This window comes from Pseudophryne corroboree, chromosome 7, assembly GCF_028390025.1.
Source record: "Pseudophryne corroboree isolate aPseCor3 chromosome 7, aPseCor3.hap2, whole genome shotgun sequence".
NCBI classification, from domain to species: Eukaryota; Metazoa; Chordata; class Amphibia; order Anura; family Myobatrachidae; genus Pseudophryne; species Pseudophryne corroboree.
The window spans coordinates 239,344,474-239,364,216 of NC_086450.1; the positions used below are offsets into that span (position 1 = coordinate 239,344,474).

Below are 19,743 nucleotides of genomic sequence, written 5' to 3' on the forward strand. Positions count from 1 at the left end.
ATTTCGATCTATGACATTTCTCCCATTGGGGCAGATGTATTAACCAGGAGAAGGCATGAGGAAGTAAAAAAACAGTGATAAGTGCAAGGTGATAAACGCACCATCCAATCAGCTCCTAACTGTTAATTTACATATTGGAGCTGATTGGCTGGTGAATTTATCAACTTGCACTTATCACTGGTTTACCACTTCCTTATGCCTTCTCCAGGTTAATATATCTGCCTCTATATAATGTTCTAAATATAGTTCAAACACAGCAATCAAACATCACATATAACATAATCATCCTTTTCTGAATATTTCAATATATTCTATTCTTACCACTGTGATGTGCATTTAAAATATCTAACATTTTGTTAACATTTGGCAACTTTTACAAATATTTGTAAACATTATAAACTACTGGTACTGTACAATGATGGCTAAAACTGATGGAGATTTATCGCTTCCTTCAGTATTAACGGTATCCGGACTCCAGGTCGACAACAAAAAGGTCGACACCTTAGGTCGACTCCAATTGGTCGACACACCTTAGGTCGACATGGAAAAAAAGGTCGACAGGAACAAGGTCGACATGGAAAAAGGTCGACATGAGTTTTCCACAATTTTTTTCTTTTTTGGAACCTTTTCATACTTAACGATCCACGTGGACTACGATTGGAACGGTAATCTGTGCCGAGCGGAGCGGAGCGAAGGCACCATGCCCGAAGCATGGCGAGCGAAGCGAGCCATGTGAGGGGACGCGGTGCACTAATTGGGGTTCCCGGTCACTCTACGAAAAAAACGACACCCAAAAAACATAAAAAACTCATGTCGACCTTTTTCCACGTCGACCTTTTGTCCATGTAGACCTAAGGTGTGTCGACCAATTGGCGTCGACCTAAGGTGTGTCGACCTTTTTGTTGTCGACCTGGAGTCCCAGACCCGTATTAACATTGTGTGGCTGTAATGGATAAGAATATTAACCCTCTTTCTCCTAATATATATTTTATTATTATTATTATAATAACAAATGACCTCTTAACTTTATTACTATAATACACTTAGGCAATATGGACAGTACTTAGTACTAGAGCACCAGAGATAATTCACTAATGGTTTTCCAGAGCCAATAAAGAAATACACAGTTCTACACCTCCAATAACTATATTACTAGAGATGTGCGGCTGGCACTTTTCGTGTTTTGTGTTTTGGTTCTAATTCCACTTTCATGTTTTGGTTTGGTTTTGCCAAAACCACCCTTTCGTGTTTTGGTTGTGGATCTGGATGATTTAAAAAACAAAACATAAAAACAGCTAAAATCACAGAATTTGGGGGTAATTTTGCTCCTACGGTATGACTAAGCTAAGCGACTCAAGTGTGCGACACAAACACCTGGCCCATCTAGGAGTGGCACTGCAGTTGCAGACAAGATAGCACTATTCAAAAACTAGTCCCCAAACAGCACATGATGCAAAGAAGAAAAAGAGGTGCAATTATGTAGTTGGATGGCCAAGATAAGCGACACAAGTGTGCGGCACAAACACCTGGCCCATCTAGGAGTGGCACTGCAGTGGCAGACAGGATGGCAGATTTAAAAAATAGGCCCCAAACAGCACATGATGCAAAGAAGAAAAAGAGGTGCAATGAGGTAGCTGGATGGCCAAGCTAAGCGACACAAGTGTGCGGCACAAACACCTGGCCCATCTAGGAGTGGCACTGCAGTGGCAGTCAGGATGGAAGATTCAAAAAATAGGCCCCAAACAGCACACGATGCAAAGAAGAAAAAGGGGTGCAATTAGGTAGCTGGATGGCCAAGCTAAGCGACACAAGTGTGCGGCACAAACACCTTGCCCATCTAGGAGTGGCACTGCAGTGGCAGACAGGATGGTAGATTTAAAAAATAGGCCCCAAACAGCACATGATGCAAAGAAGAAAAAGAGGTGCAATGAGGTAGCTGGATGGCCAAGCTAAGCAACACAAGTGTGCGGCACAAACACCTGGCCCATCTAGGAGTGGCACTGCAGTGGCAGTCAGGATGGCAGATTTAAAAAATAGGCCCCAAACAGCACATGATGCAAAGAAGAAAAAGAGGTGCAAGATGGAATTGTCCTTGGGCCCTCCCACCTACCCTTATGTTGTATAAACAGGACATGCACACTTTAACAAACCAATCATTTCAGCGACAGGGTCTGCACACACAACTGTGGATGAAATTACTGTTTTTTTGGGGCCCCCACCAAAAAAGTAGCAATCAATCTCTCCTTCCACAAACTGGCTCTACAGAGGCAAGATGTCGAACTCATCCTCATTCTCCGATTCCTCACCCCTTTCACTGTGTACATCCTCCTCCTCACAGAGTATTAATTCATCCCCACTGGAATCCACCATCAAAGGTTCCTGTGAACTTTCTGGAGGCAATTGCTGGTAAAGGTCTTACCGGAGGAATTTATAGCTCATTTTAATGAACATCATCTTCTCCACATTTAGTGGAAGTAATCTCCTACGCCGATCGCTGACAAGGTTACCGGCTGCACTAAACACTCTTTCGGAGTACACACTGGAAGGGGGGGGGGGGGGCCTGGGGAATGGCAACTTAGGTAAAATAAAGCCAGTTTGTGCAAGGGCATCCAAATTGCCTCTTTTTCCTGCCAGTATAAATACGGACTGTCTGACATGTCTACTTGGATGCTGTCACTCATATAATCGTCCACCATTCTTTCAATGGTGACAGAATCATATGCAGTGACAATAGACATGTCAGTAATCGTTGGCAGGTCCTTCAGTCCAGAACAGATGTTCGCTTTCGCTCCTGACTGCCCTGCATCAACGCCAACGGGTGGGCTAGGAAATCGTATCCTTTTCCTTGCAGCCCCAGTGGCGGGAGAAATTGAAGGAGGAGCTGTTGACAGGTCACGTTCCGCTTGAGTTGACAATTTACTAACCAGCAGGTCTTTGCACCTCTGCACACTTGTGTCTGCTGGAAAGAGAGATACAACGTAGGCTTTAAACCTAGGATCGAGCACGGTGGCCAAATTGTAGTGCTCTGATTTCAACAGATTGACCACCATTGAATCCTGGCAAAGCGAATGAAGGGCTCCATCCACAAGTCCCACATACTTTGCGGAATCGCTCCGTCTTAGCTCCTCCTTCAATTTCTCCAGCTGCTTCTGCAAAAGCCTGGTGAGAGGAATGACCTGACTCAAGCTGGCAGTGTCTGAACTGACTTCACGTGTGGCAAGTTTGAAGGGTTGGAGAACCTTGCACAAGATGGAAATCATTCTCCACTGCGCTTGAGTCAGGTGCATTACCCCTCCTTTGCCTATATCGTAAGTGGATGTATAGGCTTGAATGGCCTTTTGCTGCTCCTCCATCCTCTGAAGCATATAGAGTGTTGAATTCCACCTCGTAACCACCTCTTGCTTCAGTTGATGGCGGGGGTGGTTCAGGAGTGGTTGCTGGCGCTCCAGTCTTCAGCACGCAGTGGCAGAATGCCGAAAGTGGGCCGCAATTTTTCGGGCCACCGACAGCATCTCCTGTCATTTTTCAAAAAATTCTGCACCACCAAATTAATTGTATGTGCAAAACATGGGACATGCTGGAATTTGCTCAGATGTAATGCACGCACAATATTGGTGGCGTTGTCCGATATCACAAATCCCCAGGAGAGTCCAATTGGGGTAAGCCATTCTGCGATGATGTTCCTCAGTTTCCGTAAGAGGTTGTCAGCTGTGTGCCTCTTAAGGAAAACGTTGATACATAGCGTAGCCTGCCTAGGAACTAGTTGGCGTTTGCGAGATGTTGCTACTGGTGCCGCTGCTGTTGTTGCTGCGGGAGGCCATACATCTACCCAGTGGGTTGTTACAGTAAAATAGTCCTTAGTCTGCCCTGTTCCACTTGTCCACATGTCCGTGGTTAAGTGGACACTGAATACAACCGCATTTTGTAGGACACTGGTGACTCTTTTTCTGACGTCTGTGTACATTCTCGGTATCGCCTGCCTAGAGAAGTGGTACCTAGATGGGATTTAATACCATAGACACAGTACCTCAAACAATTCTCTAAGTCCCACTGAACTAATGGCGGATACTGGACGCACGTCTAACACCAACATAGCTGTCAAGACCTCAGTTATCCGCTTTGCAAAAGGATGACTGCTGTCATATTTCATCTTCCTCACAAAGGACTGTTGGACAGTCAATTATTTACTGGAAGTAGTACAAGTGGTCTTCCGACTTCCCCTCTGGGATGACAATCGACTCCCAGCAGCAACAACAGCAGCGGCAGCAACAGCAGGCGTACCACTCAAGGATCCTGTGGAGGAATCCCGGTTAGGAGAGGACTCCTTAGTCTTGACAGTGACATGGCCTGCAGGACTACTGACGTTTCTGACTGAGGAGGAAGTTGACGTTGAGGGAGTTGGTGGTGTGGCTTTTGCAGGAGCTTGGGTACAGGAGGAAGAAGGGATTTAGGTGTCAGTGGACTGCTTACGCTCTTACCCAAAGTTTCACAACTTGACACTGACTTCTGATGAATGCGCAGCAGGTGACGTATAAGGGAGGATGTTCCAAGGTGGTTAACATCCTTACCCCTACTTATTACAGATTGACAGAGGCAACAGATGGCTTGACACCTGTTGTCCGGATTTGTGGAGAAATAATCCCACACTGAAGAGGTGGCTTTTTTGGTAGTTTGCCCAGGCATCACAATGGGCTTCTTCATCCCACGGACAACAGGTGTCTCCCCCGGTGCCTGACTTAAACAAATCACATCACCATCAGAATCCTCACTGTCAACTTCCTCCTCAGCGCCAGCCACACCCATATCCTCATCCTGGTGTACTTCAACAGTGACATCTTCAATTTGAATATCAGGAACTGGACTGTGGGTGCTCCTTCCAGCACTTGCAGGGTGCGTGCAAATGGTGGAAGGAGACACCTCTTCCCGTCCAGTGTTGGGAAGGTCAGGCATCGCAACCGCCGACACACTTGGTTTCACAAATCCCCAAGGAGAGTCCATCTCAGAACGCACAGTTCTTTTCTGTGCTCTTTTCATCTTAACTCTTTTCATTTTTCTAGTGGAAGGATGACAATATGCGGCACAGGAATGACTGATGGACAGGACACTACCACTGGTCCGATGCAGCACAACACAACAATACTGTAAGGGACTTTTGGTTGTTGTTATTATACGTCAGCAGTGGACATATAGCAGCAGCGTATATCGTCACTTGAATGACTGATGGACAGGACACTACCACTGGTCTGATGCAGCACAACACAACAACACTGTAAGGGACTTGTGGTTGTTATAATTATTATACGGCAGCAGTGGACATATAGCAGCAGCGTATATCGTCACTTGAATGACTGATGGACAGGACACTACCACTGGTCTGATGCAGCACAACACAACACCACTTTATACAGCTACACTGGATATATGGCAACAGAGGACACCAACACTGTGTCTGGCTGGACTGATGCAGCACAATACACTGACTACACTGGACTGGACAGCACAACACAGCACCACTTTATGCAGCTACTGTACACTGGATATATGGCAGCAGAGGACACCAACACTGTGACTGGCTGGACTGATGCAGCACAATACACTGACTACACTGCACAACACAGCACAAGACTCGCCACCCCACTTTCCCGCACCCACACAGACACTGAACACGGAGGACACGTCCTCTCAATACACTCTCCGAGACTGGAGTGAAAATGGCCGCGACGTGCGGCTCCTTTTATGGAATCCAAATCCCGCGAGAATCAGACAGCGGGATGATGACGTTTTGCCGCGTTCGGGTTTCCGAGTCAGGTGGGTAAACCCGAGCTGGGCTCGGAACCGAACTCGGAAGGCAAAGTCCGGTAGGGTTCGGTCCTCTGAGAACCGAACCCGCTCATCTCTATATATTACAGTGTACAAACATCTATTCAGTTTTTTGGAGGAAATATTTTCAAAAGATTATGGTTTTTATTTTAAACTTTTCTATAACTTTTGTTGTAACTATACATATTTATATTATCATTACCATGATTCACGCTAATATATAAATGAGCGAAGGTGAAATCGCAGATACAAAGTTAGACATATTTTTATTTTATGTTTACATTCAGGCAATAGCGTAGCTGCGTAATAGAAAGCACTTGTTATTTTAGGAATTAGTTCATAGACATGCAAAATAAAGATGGACATGTCAGGATGCGTGCGTATCAAAACATATGAGAGACAAGCTCACGCGGTATAAAACCGTCATTTACCTCAGCGGGACAAGTTACCCATCCTCACAAAAGAAAAAAATTTCTTTTGTTCTAATGATTTACCCTCACAGCAGGACAACGTGTCTCTGGGAGCAAGTTGTGCGATGTTTAGCAGCAGAGATTTCAGTGTTATGGAGTTATTCAGCCCAGATCCAGTATAAATGACACAACGTTCATTGCAGCAGCCTCTATCTCTCCGATCACGTCCACACACTTATTTTGATTAAAAAGTGAGGCTGCAATGGATGCTAATAATGTAATGGACTGCAAAATACATTAAGGAAACTCTGGCGACAGGCAACTGAAATTAGAAATGTTTGGGGTCAACACACAGCAGGAAGCAAAGCTACATGTGACAGACATGACTTAGACATCCTGGGGGAGATTCAAATGTTTGAAAAGTAATTTGTTAGTCTGTTTTCTTCTAATAGAAAGGAAAAAACAGACACCCAACCGACTTTTCAAAGATTTGAATCTCCCCCGTTGATGGAAAAACAATAATCCAACATGTGCACAGGTTTTTACATTAGGAATTACACAGTATAGCAGGGGTTCGTAATCTCAGTCCTCAAGGCACACTAACAGTCCAGGTTTTAAGGATAGCCATACTTGAGCACAGGTGACTTAACTAGTACCTCCGTTATTTTGATTTAATCACCTGTGCTCAATCATGGCTATCAATAGAACCTGGATTGTTAATGTGCCTTGAGGACTGAGGTTGGGAAACACTGCAGTAAAGATCAGTGATGGCTAACCTTGACACTCCAGCTGTTGTTGAACTACACATCCCAGCATGCCCTGCTACAGTTTTGCTATTTGGCCACGCTAAAACTGATGCAGGGCATGCTGGGATGTGTAGTTCAACAACAGCTGGAGTGTCAAGGTTAGCCATCACTGGTATAGATTGTCCTAGTGCTCCAAGGCCAGAACATTTTACAATTCTGCACAGTGACCCCCTCAGAAGTTTCTACCCCCCCTATACAATTAGGTACACTTCGAGTGCACAGATACAAATGTGATTTGTAATGAGGATACGGAGAACTTCACAAATGAGGTCCACTGCGTGTTATTGAAGCAATTACCCAGAGACAAGGACATGTGCTGCCGAGCAGTGACAAAGAGCACAGGTGATATATCTAGACAGAAAAGCACCACCGTACTAACATGGCCATTGCTGAATAGAAGTGACTGAGAGCATGGCTATATGTATACAGAGAAGCACCACCCTCATAACAGGGACGCCTGCTACAAAGGAGCGACAGAGAGAATAGTGGATATAGCTAGCAAGAGAAGCACCACCCTTTTAACATGTCAGCTTGCTGCAGAGAAGTGACAGAGAGCACGGTGGATGAAGACATAGAAGCTCCACCCTCCTAACATTGATGCCAGCTGCAGAGAAATAACAGGAAGCATGGGGGAAAAATGTGGATAGAGAAGCACCATCTACCCAACATGGCCACCTATCACAGAGGAATGACAGAGAGTATGACGGACATTCAGTAATTTCCAGGATACTGGAAGTCTCAGTAAAGTCAGTGCCGGCCCGACCATTACGCCGTGTACGCAGCCGAGTAAGATGCCACAGTGAGGAGGGCACCAGACAGCCATGAAAACAAACAGCGCCACCAACAGCATTTGAAATACCGTGCCAGTCGCAAGCCAATCTGAGGTCGTGGACCAGCAGCCAATCAGGCAGTGGCAGCTCCTGACTGGCTCACGAGCTGGCACCACATTTCAAATGGCCACAGGCTGCTCTGGGGTATACCTGGCTGCCCACTGCTCTGCCCGGCTGTCCCCATCCTGCCTACCCTCGTTACCTGGTGCCTGGCCTAACTGCTGCTTTACACACATGGAGTGGGAACCTGTCAGCGCTACACTCACCGGGCTCAGACTGATGCTCATATGGTCAATACCAACAGCCCCCCCCCCCCACGTACAAAGACAAAGCAGGGACTCTTGCATCAGCAACAACTGATGGGACCTGTCAGTGCTGCACTCACCACTCCAATCCAGGAGTCGGATCCACAGGAGTGCACACTATCACCTGGGATACTGCAGGTTAGGGGAAGATAGGGACTTATTACTATTTCCTTGCACACCTCTTCCCTGCTCTCTCTCCCCCTGCACTCACCACTCCAATCCAGGAGTCGGATCCACAGGAGTGCACACCATCACCTGGGATATGGCAGGTTAGGGACAGATAGGGACTTATTACTATTTCCTTGCACACCTCTTCCCTGCTCTCTCCCCCTACACTTCTATCTCCCTATCTCTCCCCCTGTGCGCCTTACCTGCTCTCTCCCTACCTCTCACCCTGTACATCTCACCTCTTGCTAAGCTTGGGCTGGCCTTGAGTAAGTTATGCACTGGGAAGTTCTGTAGGGAACATACTAGAACTGAGACCTCTAGAGCAGAATTGAATCAGAAGACTTAGAGCAGACTTGTAAAGACCAGACTGATACAGATAACTGGAACAAGAACATGATTACCTCTGAATATGTGTTTGCACTGGCTGAACTGGAAGGAGCAGGAACAGGAGTTCCTGACTGAGTGCAGTTAGCACTGGCCATACTGGAACCGGTGAACTGGAGCAGATCCAGAGACCAAGATGCACTTGGGATCAGTGAGCTCAGGAAAAACCCAGCGTGCAGAAACCTTGGAACTGGTGAGCTGCGCTAAACCCAGTGAGCAGGATACACCTGAAACTGGTGAGCTGGACTAAACCCAGCGAGCAGGATAAACTTGGAACTGGTAAGCTGGGCTACACCAAGCGAGCAGGATACACTTGGAACTGGTGAGCTGGGCTAAACCAAGCGAGCAGGATATACTTGGAACTGGTGAGCTGGGCTAAACCCAGCGAGCAGGAAACACTTGGAACTGGTGAGCTGGGCTAAACCCAGTGAGAAGGATACACCTGGAACTGGTGAGCTAGACTATACATAACAAACAGGATACACTTACTAAGCAAAGTGCCAGAGAAGTGTGCTAGCGGACCAGATGATATAATCTTCAGAAACTAAGCACACCGCTGGATATGGCAACAAACACGCCCAGCTGGTACTAGTAGTTCCACAACACAGGGACTGAGAACCAGAGCTGCAGCAGAGCACAGGAGCCAGGAGCCTAGGAACGTTACTCTGGAAAGCAACATTGTTCTGGGCAATTTGCAAGTGCTGCTGGAAGTCGTTTTATCCGCCTTCTGTACAGCCACTGGAAGCTAGAGTCAGTTGACTGGACTGAGGGCACCAGCGGCAACATGGCGAAGCCCAGTATTGGGAGATGGAAAGAAAGATTGCAGGGAGTCCATGTGGTATCTAGGGGTGCCGCGACCACCACAGAGGCAAACAGTGTGGCAGCCAGGACGCTTCCAACGAGACACCACAATCAAGACTGAGCGGTGCAGCGGTAAGGATAGGGTGCAAGACCCCAGTGCCTGACTGTACAAGGGAAGAGTAATGAAAGTAACATATAACTACATTCTACATTGACCAGAGTGTGGCTGAAAATATAACTTCAGTCTATTAAAGTTTAAAGCAACAAAACTGCATTCAACTATGTTTGGAAGTTTATATAATAAAAGGAAAGTATAAAAAAAAAGAACACATTAAAAAGGACTTTACATGCATTAATCAAGGTCACGCACATTATCAGTCTGGAACATGCTAATTTGTCCTGCATGCTAATTGTCAGTCGTTTTATTTTCCGCTGGAGATGGATAACACAATATACACACACAATGGCACAGTTATCCCAAGAATCTGAGCAAAGTAAGTGTAGGAAATGGCTGATAAATCTGATTTAAACCCTCTGCTGGCAGGTTCCACGCCACGATGCATCTGGCAGTGCAATAGTTAATAGCTTGATCGCTGATGCTAAATTTGATATAATGAAGTAAGAAATATTAAAATGCAGGATAGTGTTCATTGAGTGGGATAATGGAATCATTACCTTGACTGGTGCAGCTGCAGAAGATAAACAGAGCAATCGCAATCTGAAGCACGTTACAAATGGCCCAATTAATCACGGAAATATCGCAGACATGGCTGGCCGCCCCTCACCTCTCAGAACAACGCTGGAATGCAAGAACATCACCCAAACAAGCCTCCGGCTCATCTCAAGACAGCAATGGGCATTTGGCTAGTGTTTAAGCAGCTGTCTATCCCAGCTTAAAGATTTGTACATTTAATTGAATTTGACATTTTCTTTGGAAGAAGTGCAGAATTTTTTTTAACTCTTTTTCCCATGTACATAAAGTACTGGCCCCTAGCAGCGATATGGCATCAACAATTCAGCATCAGCTGATATTATAGAAATGATACCAATCGCAAATTATAACTATTTTTAAATAAATAAATAAATATGGTCATGTTAACGAAGTTATATGTTTAATTTTCAAGATGTATAAATAATGTTCAAATGCATATTCTGCATTAGAAGCAGAAGCGTCAGGCAACCATCCAATAATGGTACATTTTCTGCACACATGTCCAATAGTAAACAGTTATTCTGATATATAAAAAAGAGTACTGAAGATGGACACACAATGCAAAAGCCTATATAGTACAGGTTGCACTGTAAGGTTTTGCACCGTTACTATGTATATTCCCTGCACAGTGTGTCAAACACTTTGAATCACCTTCAAACAGTTGTGTCACTAGGGAGCTATAGACTGCAGTGGGTGACACCAAAGTAGCAGTGCAGCAGTGATAGATAAGGCATGCTTGCCAGGAGAGGCTGGGGGCTGCCCAGCAGCTCCTGGAATGCCGGAAAAGCCCCCAGCGTGACGAGAATGGGGGCATTACGAACGGCTACTCCCCCCAAATGTCATACACAAAAGGGCATGGCTTCACATATACGAGGGAACGTCCCCTTTGGCGCGTGAGGAGTCCGCACTGGATGACACCAACCTTAGTGACGACACTGCCTTCAAAAATAGGATTTTAATTACCTACCGGTAAATCCTTTTCTCGTAGTCCGTAGAGGATGCTGGGGTCCACATTAGTACCATGGGGTATAGACAGGTCCACTAGGAGCCACTGGCACTTTAAGAGATTAATAGTGTGGGCTGGCTCCTCTCTCTATGCCCCTCCTACCAGACTCAGTCTAGAAACTCTGCCCGAGGAGACAGACATACTTCGAGAGAAGGAAATTCACAGATAGTGGTGAGATTCACACGAGCTCACACTTACAACAAAAGGAAAGTCAAGCTAACCAACTTAGAACGATTCAGCAATGGCTGAACTCACAAACTGAGCCAAGTAACAATGCAGGAACATGAAGCACTGGGCGGGCGCCCAGCTTCCTCTACGGACTATGAGAAAATGATTTATCGGTAGGTAATTAAAATCCGATTTTCTCTTACGTCCTAGAGGATGCTGGGGTCCACATTAGTACCATGGGTATGTACCAAAGCTCCCAGTACGGAGGGGAGAGTGCTGAGGTTCCTGCAGAACTGATTGACCAAACTCTAGGTCCTCAGAGGCCAAAGTATCGAACTTGTGGAACTTAGCAAACGTGTTCGACCCTGACCAAGTAGCTACTCGGCAGGCGCTCAGAAAGAACCCACTTTACGAGTTGTCCTCTCCCGGAATGAACATTGCTGACAGCGCCACCGCGTGCTTTTCTGCCCACAGGAGGATTCTTGCAACCTCCGACATCTCAGCTTTGCTCTTCGTTCCGTCCTGTCTGTTTATGTAGGACACCGCTGTGACATTGTCCGACTGAACCTGAATGGCTTGATTTTGCAGAAGATGTGCCGCTTGTAAAAGGCCGTTGTAAATGGCCCTTAGTTCCAGAATGTTTATCGGAAGGAGAGATTCCTGACTTGACCACCTTCCTCGGAAATTTTCCCCTTGGGTGACAGCTCCCCAACCTCTTAGACTTGCGTCCGAGGTTAGAAGGATTCAGTTATGAATCCCGAACCTGCGGCCTTCGAGTAGGTGAGACACTTGGAGCCACCAGAGGAATGAAATTCTGGCTTTTGGCGACAGGCGTATCTGCTGGTGCATGTGAAGGTGTGATCCCGACCACTTGTCTAGGAGATCCAGTTGGAAGAACCTCGCTTGGAATCTTCCGTACTGAAGAGCCTCGTAGGAGGCTACCATCTTCCCCAGAAGGCGAATACACTGATGAACCGATACCCGGGTTGGCTTCAGAAGCTCCCGGACCATTGATTGGATCACCAATGCTTTCTCCACCGGAAGAAACACCTTCTGCACTTCCGTATCGAGTATCATCCCCAAGAAGGGCAGTCTCTTTGTCAGCTCCAAATGTGCCTTTGGAAGATTCAGGCTCCACCCATAATCCTGGAGTAGTCGAGTTGAGAGAGAAATACTCTGCAACATCTTCTGCTTGGAAGATGCTTTAATCAGCAGATCGTCCAGATATGGAATTATGTTCACACCCTGTCTGCGGAGGAGTAGCATCATCTCTGCCATGACCTTGGTGAACACACTCGGTGCTGTGGATAGGCCAAAAGGCAGTGCCTGGAACTGATAGTGACAGTCCAGCAGTGCAAATCTGAGATAAGCCTGGTGAGGCGGTCAGATCAGAATGTGAAGGTATGCATCCTTGATATCCAGGGATACTAGGAATTCCCCCTCCTCCAGATCTGAGATCACCGCTCTCAGAGACTCCAACTTGAATTTGAATTCCCTCAAGTAGGGGTTCAATTACTTTAGGTTTAATATTGGCCTTACCGAACCGTCCGGTTTCGGTACCACAAACAGGCTTGAATAATAACCCTTGTGTTGTAGGTGAAGTGGAACTGGAACAATGACATTTGTTTGAACCAATTTTTGAATGGCTTCCTGTAGGATGGCCCTTTCTGTCAGCAAAGCTGGTAAGCCCGACTTGAAGAATCTGTGAGGTGGGAGCTCTTGAAACTCCAGCCTGTAACCCTGGGCAACAATATCTTTTACCCAGGGGTCTAGGCATGATGATGCCCAAACGTGACTGAAAGCTTTTAGTCTCGCTCCCACCTGCCCGACCTCCAGGCTGGGAGGTCCGCCATTATGGTGACTATTCTGAGGAAACAGAACCTGGTTTCTGTTCCTGGTAACCTGATGGTGCAGGTTTTCTGGATTTTCCCAGACCTCCTCTAAAGAAGGTGTGAGGGGGTGTTAGGGTCTCCTGCCCTGTGCTGCCACGTCGTCATGGCAACCGGGAGACAAGTGCTAGTGGAGTAACCTGAGCGCAGCTGATACTCCGGTTCGGGTCTTTTGCTGTGCAGTGGTTATAGGCTCTGTGCACGGCAGGGGATCCGGTGCTGGTTTTTGTGCTCACAGTCTGTGAGGTCTGAGTGGGGCGTGGACAGCACCTGCTTTATAAGGCCTCTTTTCAGGGTAAGCAGATGCTGCTGAATCTCTGTTGGTTAGTCAGTTCATGAAAGTTAGCCAGTACTGTGTAGCTTTGTATTTGTTTGTTGCTTACTGCAAATAGGCCTGGGGATTTGGTATTACACTCTGCCAATCCAGACCTAGCAGTAAGACTGGAGTCAGTCGTTTAGCTTGCTGGGGTTCTGTTATTACTCTGTGAACTTAGCAAGTTTGCGGCTGTATTCTAACACTTGCCTGTCTAATCCTGTCTCACTGTGCTAGGTGTCAGGGGTCAGTTTAGTGGCAGTAAGCTTAAACCTGTGCACTGCAAGTGAGAATCAGGATTGTGGAGGCTCTCCTTGTGTCTATCATTCCATCTCTGACCAAGGAGTTTACTGCCACACCCGTTGGTAACCCTTTAGGGTTTTGCTGTTGCCCTTAGCAACAGCATTTCGGGTTCTCTACGTATTAAAACACAACATCTTGCTTTTTACATCTGAGCAGTTCTAATACAAGGGAGATACCCAGTTCCTTAGCCTCTGGGCTTCTCTGTTCACTGTGTGTGTATTTTGTTACCCTATCACCTTCTGTGTACGTTATGTCATATTCCCCAGTTTGTCTGTGAGTCCATTTGTTTTGCATAACAGTTCAAACACCAGTACATTCCTGCAGACACTGGAGTGCATAACAGTTCTGACACTAGTACTTTCCTGCAGGCACTGGTGTGCATAACATATTCAGCAGCCTAATACTCCTGTTGAAATTTTGTGGGAATATGGAGCATACCCCTCAAAATACGTTGCAACAGGTGGTCGATCAGGTGCAGGTCCTGACTCGGCAATTTAATGATTTGTCCATTAAAATGCACACCTCCCAGGCTGCTGGCGGAGCTCCCGCAGCAGCAGCACCTGCAGGGGTTAAGGAGCCGAAAGTAAATCTCCCGGATCGTTTTTCTGGAGATCGCTCGCAGTTCTTTTGTTTCAAGGAGAGCTGCAAGCTATACTTCCGGCTTAGGCCTCAGTCTTCTGGGTCGGAGATTCAGCGGGTGGGCATAGTGATTTCCTTGCTACAAGGAGACCCACAGGTCTGGGCATATGGGTTGCAGCCTGACTGTCCGTCGCTTAAAAGTGTTGATGCTTTTTTTACGGCACTGGGCATGTTGTATGATGACCCTGACAAGACGGCCTCAGCCGAGGCTCAGATTTCGATCCTTAAGCAAGGGCGAAGGCCAGTTGAGGTTTACTGTACGGAGTTTCGGAGGTTGGCCCATGATACCCAGTGGAATGACCCAGCCCTGAGACACCAGTACCAAAGAGGCCTTATAAAGCAGGTGCTGTCCACGCCCCACTCAGACCTCACAGACTGTGAGCACAAAAACCAGCACCGGATCCCCTGCCGTGCACAGAGCCTATAACCACTGCACAGCAAAAGACCCGAACCGGAGTATCAGCTGCGCTCAGGTTACTCCACTAGCACTTGTCTCCCGGTTGCCATGACGACGTGGCAGCACAGGGCAGGAGACCCTAACAGGGGGTTTGGATTTTTTAAATTTTGCGGTCCGAAAGGAAGGTGAAGGATAAGATTTCCTAGCTGGGGGTGCTGCTGATGGAAGAAAGGTTGACTTACCCGCAGTTGCCGTGGAGATCCACGCATCCAATGCATCACCAAACAGAGCCTTACCTGTGAAGGGTAAGTTCTCCACACTTCTCTTGGATTCTGCATCTGCAGTCCATTGGCGTGGCCAGAGTCCTCTGCGCGCTGAGACTGCCAGAGAAGTAGCCCGTGCATTCAGCATGCCAAGGTTCTTCACAGCCTCCACCGTGAATCCCGCAGAATCCTGTATGTGACGTAAGAACAAATCAATGTCACTCCTATCCATAGTATCTAAGTCCTCTAGCAATGTGCCGGCCCACTTCACTATGGCTTTAGAAATCCACGCACAAGCAATAGTGGGCCTTAAAAAGCTACGCCAGTAGCAGTGTATAGTGATTTGAGTGTAGTCTCAATTTTTTCGGTCAGCCGGCTCTTTCAAAGCGGTTGATCTAGGAACAGGTAAAACCACTTTTTTTGACAGCCTAGATACAGAAGCGTCAACTCTAGGGGGGGTTTCCCACTTTTTTCTATCCTCTTCAGGAAAAGGGAAAGCAATAAGAACCCTTTTGGGATCTGGAATTTTTTCTCAGGGTTTTCCCAGGATTTTTCAAACAAAGAGTTTAACTCCTTGGAAACCAGAAAGGTAAGCGAGGATTTCTTACTTTCTGTAAAATAAGATTCCTCCACCTGTTCAGGTACGTTCTCAGAAATGGAAATGGGAGAAGAAAATTACCCTAAGGTAATTAGCTCCTGGCACTTGATTGGGAGGTTCTACACAGCTGCTTAAACAAAAAAGGGGTTGGTCAGACCCCAAATAGATACGAAAACAATAGAATACGTAGCGCTTATTGGTCACATATGAGAAGAACAGATCATTACAATACACATATTTAATAGCATGAAGCAATTCATATAGTACATCAATATATAAAATTAAACAAAACAAAAATTATATAAAATTACTATAAATATAATTTAAAATTTCAATAAAAAATTACTGCATGTGGTGCTGATCCCAATTGGAGAGATATGAGGCCAGCAATAAAGCAGACTACTTGTTCCTTATGTACAGTCCCATTGAAAGTCTCGTATGGCCCTGTGTAGTTAAGAACCATGAATAATAGTTATCATCGACGTATTCAAGGCGTTTAAGCGGTGAAATGTGTAAAACATCCCTAATGGCTTCAATCATTAGTTGCACCCCTTAAGCAAGGGATGCATCCCCCCCTGCATATCTCCATCACCGTCCCCTGTATCAGAGTCGGAATCAGTGTCAGCTTGCATTATCTTGGCAAGTGTATGGTTTTGTGAGTATGTAGGTGGGGTTTATGATGAAGTAGCGGGGGCCAAATATTGTAACCCCACCACAGATTTCCTCAAAAACTGCGTCTCTTTCTCAGTATGTGACATCCTTGTAGAAATCTGGGATGATCCAGCGAGAGATCGTCTGCTTAGAAGCAGGACACCTAAGTTATTTGGGATCATACAGGACAAACAGAGAGTCCGATTTTCTGTGACGAGCAGTCCTCTAAACATAGATTTTCAGAGCCCTTACAACATCCAAGGACTTTGATGAAACTGAGGAGTCAGTAGCAACTGGCACCACAATAGGTTGGTTGATATGAAATGCCAATACAACCTTCGGAAGGAACTGCGGACGTGTCCGGAGCTCAGCTCTATCTTCATGGAAGATAAAGTGTGGGCTATTACATGACAAAGCCCCCAACTCTGACACACATCTAGCAGAAGCCAAGGCCAACAAAGTGACAGCCTACCACGTGAGAAACTTGACCTCAACCTCCTGTAGAGGCTCAAACCAGTCCAACTAGAGGAACTGCAACACCACGTTAAGATCCCAGGGCGCCGTAGGCGGCACAAAGAGAGGCTGGATGTGCAGAATTCTCTTAAAAAAAGTCTGAACCTCAGGGAGGGCAGCCAGCTGTTTCTGGAAGAAAATGGATAGGGCCGAAATTTGGACCTTTATGGATGAGGATAGCCTGAACTCCTTTTCTCCTTATGAGTTTGAGAACTCTTGGAATGAGTGGAAGTGGAGGAAACATGTACACTGACTGGAACACCCATGGAGTCACTAGGGCATCCAGCGCCACTACTTGCGGGTCCCTCAACCGGGAACAATATTGCCGAAGCTTCTTGTTGAGACGAGAGGCCATCATGTCTATTTTGGGTACGCCCCAAAGATCTGTTACCTCCTTGAACACCTCCGGATGGAGACCATACTCTCCTGGATGGAGATCGTGTCTGCTGAGGAAGTCCGCTTCCCAGTTATCTACTCCCAGAATGAAGATTGCCAACAGCGTCAACACGTGTTTGTCCGCCCAGAGGATGATTCTTGTTACCTCTGACATTGCTCTTCGTTCCGCCCTGTCGGTTTATGTAAGCCACTGTCGTTACATTGTCCGACTGCACTTGAATGGCCCGATCTCGCAGAAGATGGCCCGCTTGGAGAAAACCGTTGTAGACAGCTCTTAGTTCCAGAATGTTTATCGGCAGGTCGGCTTCCAGACTTGACCATCTTCCTTGGAAGGTTTCCCCTTGAGTGACTGCGCCCCAGCCCCGGAGACTTGCATCCGTAGTTAAAAGGATCCAGTCCTGAATCCCGAATCTGCGGCCCTCCAGAAGGTGAGGTAATTGCAGCCACCAGAGGAGTGAAATCCTAGCCTTTGGCGACAGACGTATTCTCTGGTGCATGTGTAGATGAGATCCTGACCATTTGTCCAGTAGATCCAGTTGGAAGGGCCGAGCATGAAAATAAGATTTTACTCACCGGTAAATCTATTTCTCGTAGTCCGTAGTGGATGCTGGGAACTCCGTAAGGACCATGGGGGAATAGACGGGCTTCGCAGGAGACTGGGCACTCTAAAAGAAAGATTAGGTACTATCTGGTGTGCACTGGCTCCTCCCTCTATGCCCCTCCTCCAGACCTCAGTTAGGATACTGTGCCCGGAAGAGCTGACACAATAAGGAAGGATTTTGAATCCCGGGTAAGACTCATACCAGCCACACCAATCACACCGTATAACTCGTGATACTATACCCAGTTAACAGTATGAAATATAACTGAGCCTCTCAACAGATGGCTCAACAATAACCCTTTAGTTAGGCAATAACTATATACAAGTATTGCAGACAATCCGCACTTGGGATGGGCGCCCAGCATCCACTACGGACTACGAGAAATAGATTTACCGGTGAGTAAAATCTTATTTTCTCTGACGTCCTAGTGGATGCTGGGAACTCCGTAAGGACCATGGGGATTATACCAAAGCTCCCAAACGGGCGGGAGAGTGCGGATGACTCTGCCGCACCGAATGAGAGAACTCAAGGTCCTCCTCAGCCAGGGTATCAAATTTGTAGAATTTAGCAAACGTGTTTGCCCCTGACCAAGTTGCAGCTCGGCAAAGTTGTAAAGCCGAGACCCCTCGGGCAGCCGCCCAAGATGAGCCCACTTTCCTCGTGGAATGGGCTGTTACTGATTTAGGATGCGGCAATCCAGCCGCAGAATGCTCCAGCTGAATTGTGCTTCAAATTCAGCGAGCAATAGTCTGCTTAGAAGCAGGAGCACCTATTTTGTTGGGTGCCTACAGGATAAAAAAACGAGTCAGTTTTCCTGACTCCAGCCATCCTGGAAATATAATTTTTTAAGGCCCTGACTACGTCCAGTAACTTGGAATCTTCCAAGTCCCTAGTAGCCGCAGGCACTACAATAGGTTGGTTCAAGTGAAAAGCTGATACCACCTTAGGGAGAAACTGGGGACGAGTCCTCAATTCTGCCCTATCCATACGGAAAATCAGATAAGGGCTTTTACATGACAAAGCCGCCAATTCTGACACACGCCTGGCTGAAGCCAAGGCCAATAACATGACCACTTTCCACGTGAGATATTTCAAATCAACAGTTTTAAGTGGCTCAAACCAATGTGATTTTAAGAAACTCAACACCATGTTGAGATCCCAAGGTGCCACAGAAGGCACAAAAAAAGGGGCTGAATATGTAGCACTCCCTTTACAAATGTCTGAACTCCAGGCAGTGAAGCCAGTTCTTTCTGGAAGAAAATCGACAGAGCCGAAATCTGGACCTTAATGGAACCCAATTTTAGGCCCATAGTCACTCCTGACTGTAGGAAGTGCAGAAAACGACCCAGCTGAAATTCCTCTGTTGGGGCCTTCCTGGCCTCAAACCACGCAACATATTTTCGCCAAATACAGTGATAATGGTTTGCGGTTACTTCTTTCCTGGCTTTTATCAGCGTAGGAATGACTTCCTCCGGAATGCCCTTTTGCTTTAGGATCCGGAATTCAACCGCCATGCCGTCCAACGCAGCCGCGGTAAGTCTTGGAACAGACAGGGCCCCTGCTGTAGCAGATCCTGTCTGAGCGGTAGAGGCCATGGGTCCTCTGATATTATTTCTTGAAGTTCTGGGTACCAAGCTCTTCTTGGCCCATCCGGAACCACGAGTATCGTTCTTACTCCTCGTTTTCTTATTATTCTCAGCACCTTTGGTATGAGAGGCAGAGGAGGGAATACATAAACCGACTGGTACACCCACGGTGTCACTAGAGCG

The 19,743-nt window shown here is 46.7% G+C and overlaps 1 protein-coding gene across 5 annotated transcripts in view; it reads right to left on the minus strand.

The window, feature by feature from the left end:
• Positions 1-19,743, minus strand: part of HSPBAP1 (HSPB1 associated protein 1) — a 336,513-nt gene that overhangs the window by 91,883 nt on the left and 224,887 nt on the right. The gene's annotated exons all lie outside the window — the stretch shown is intronic.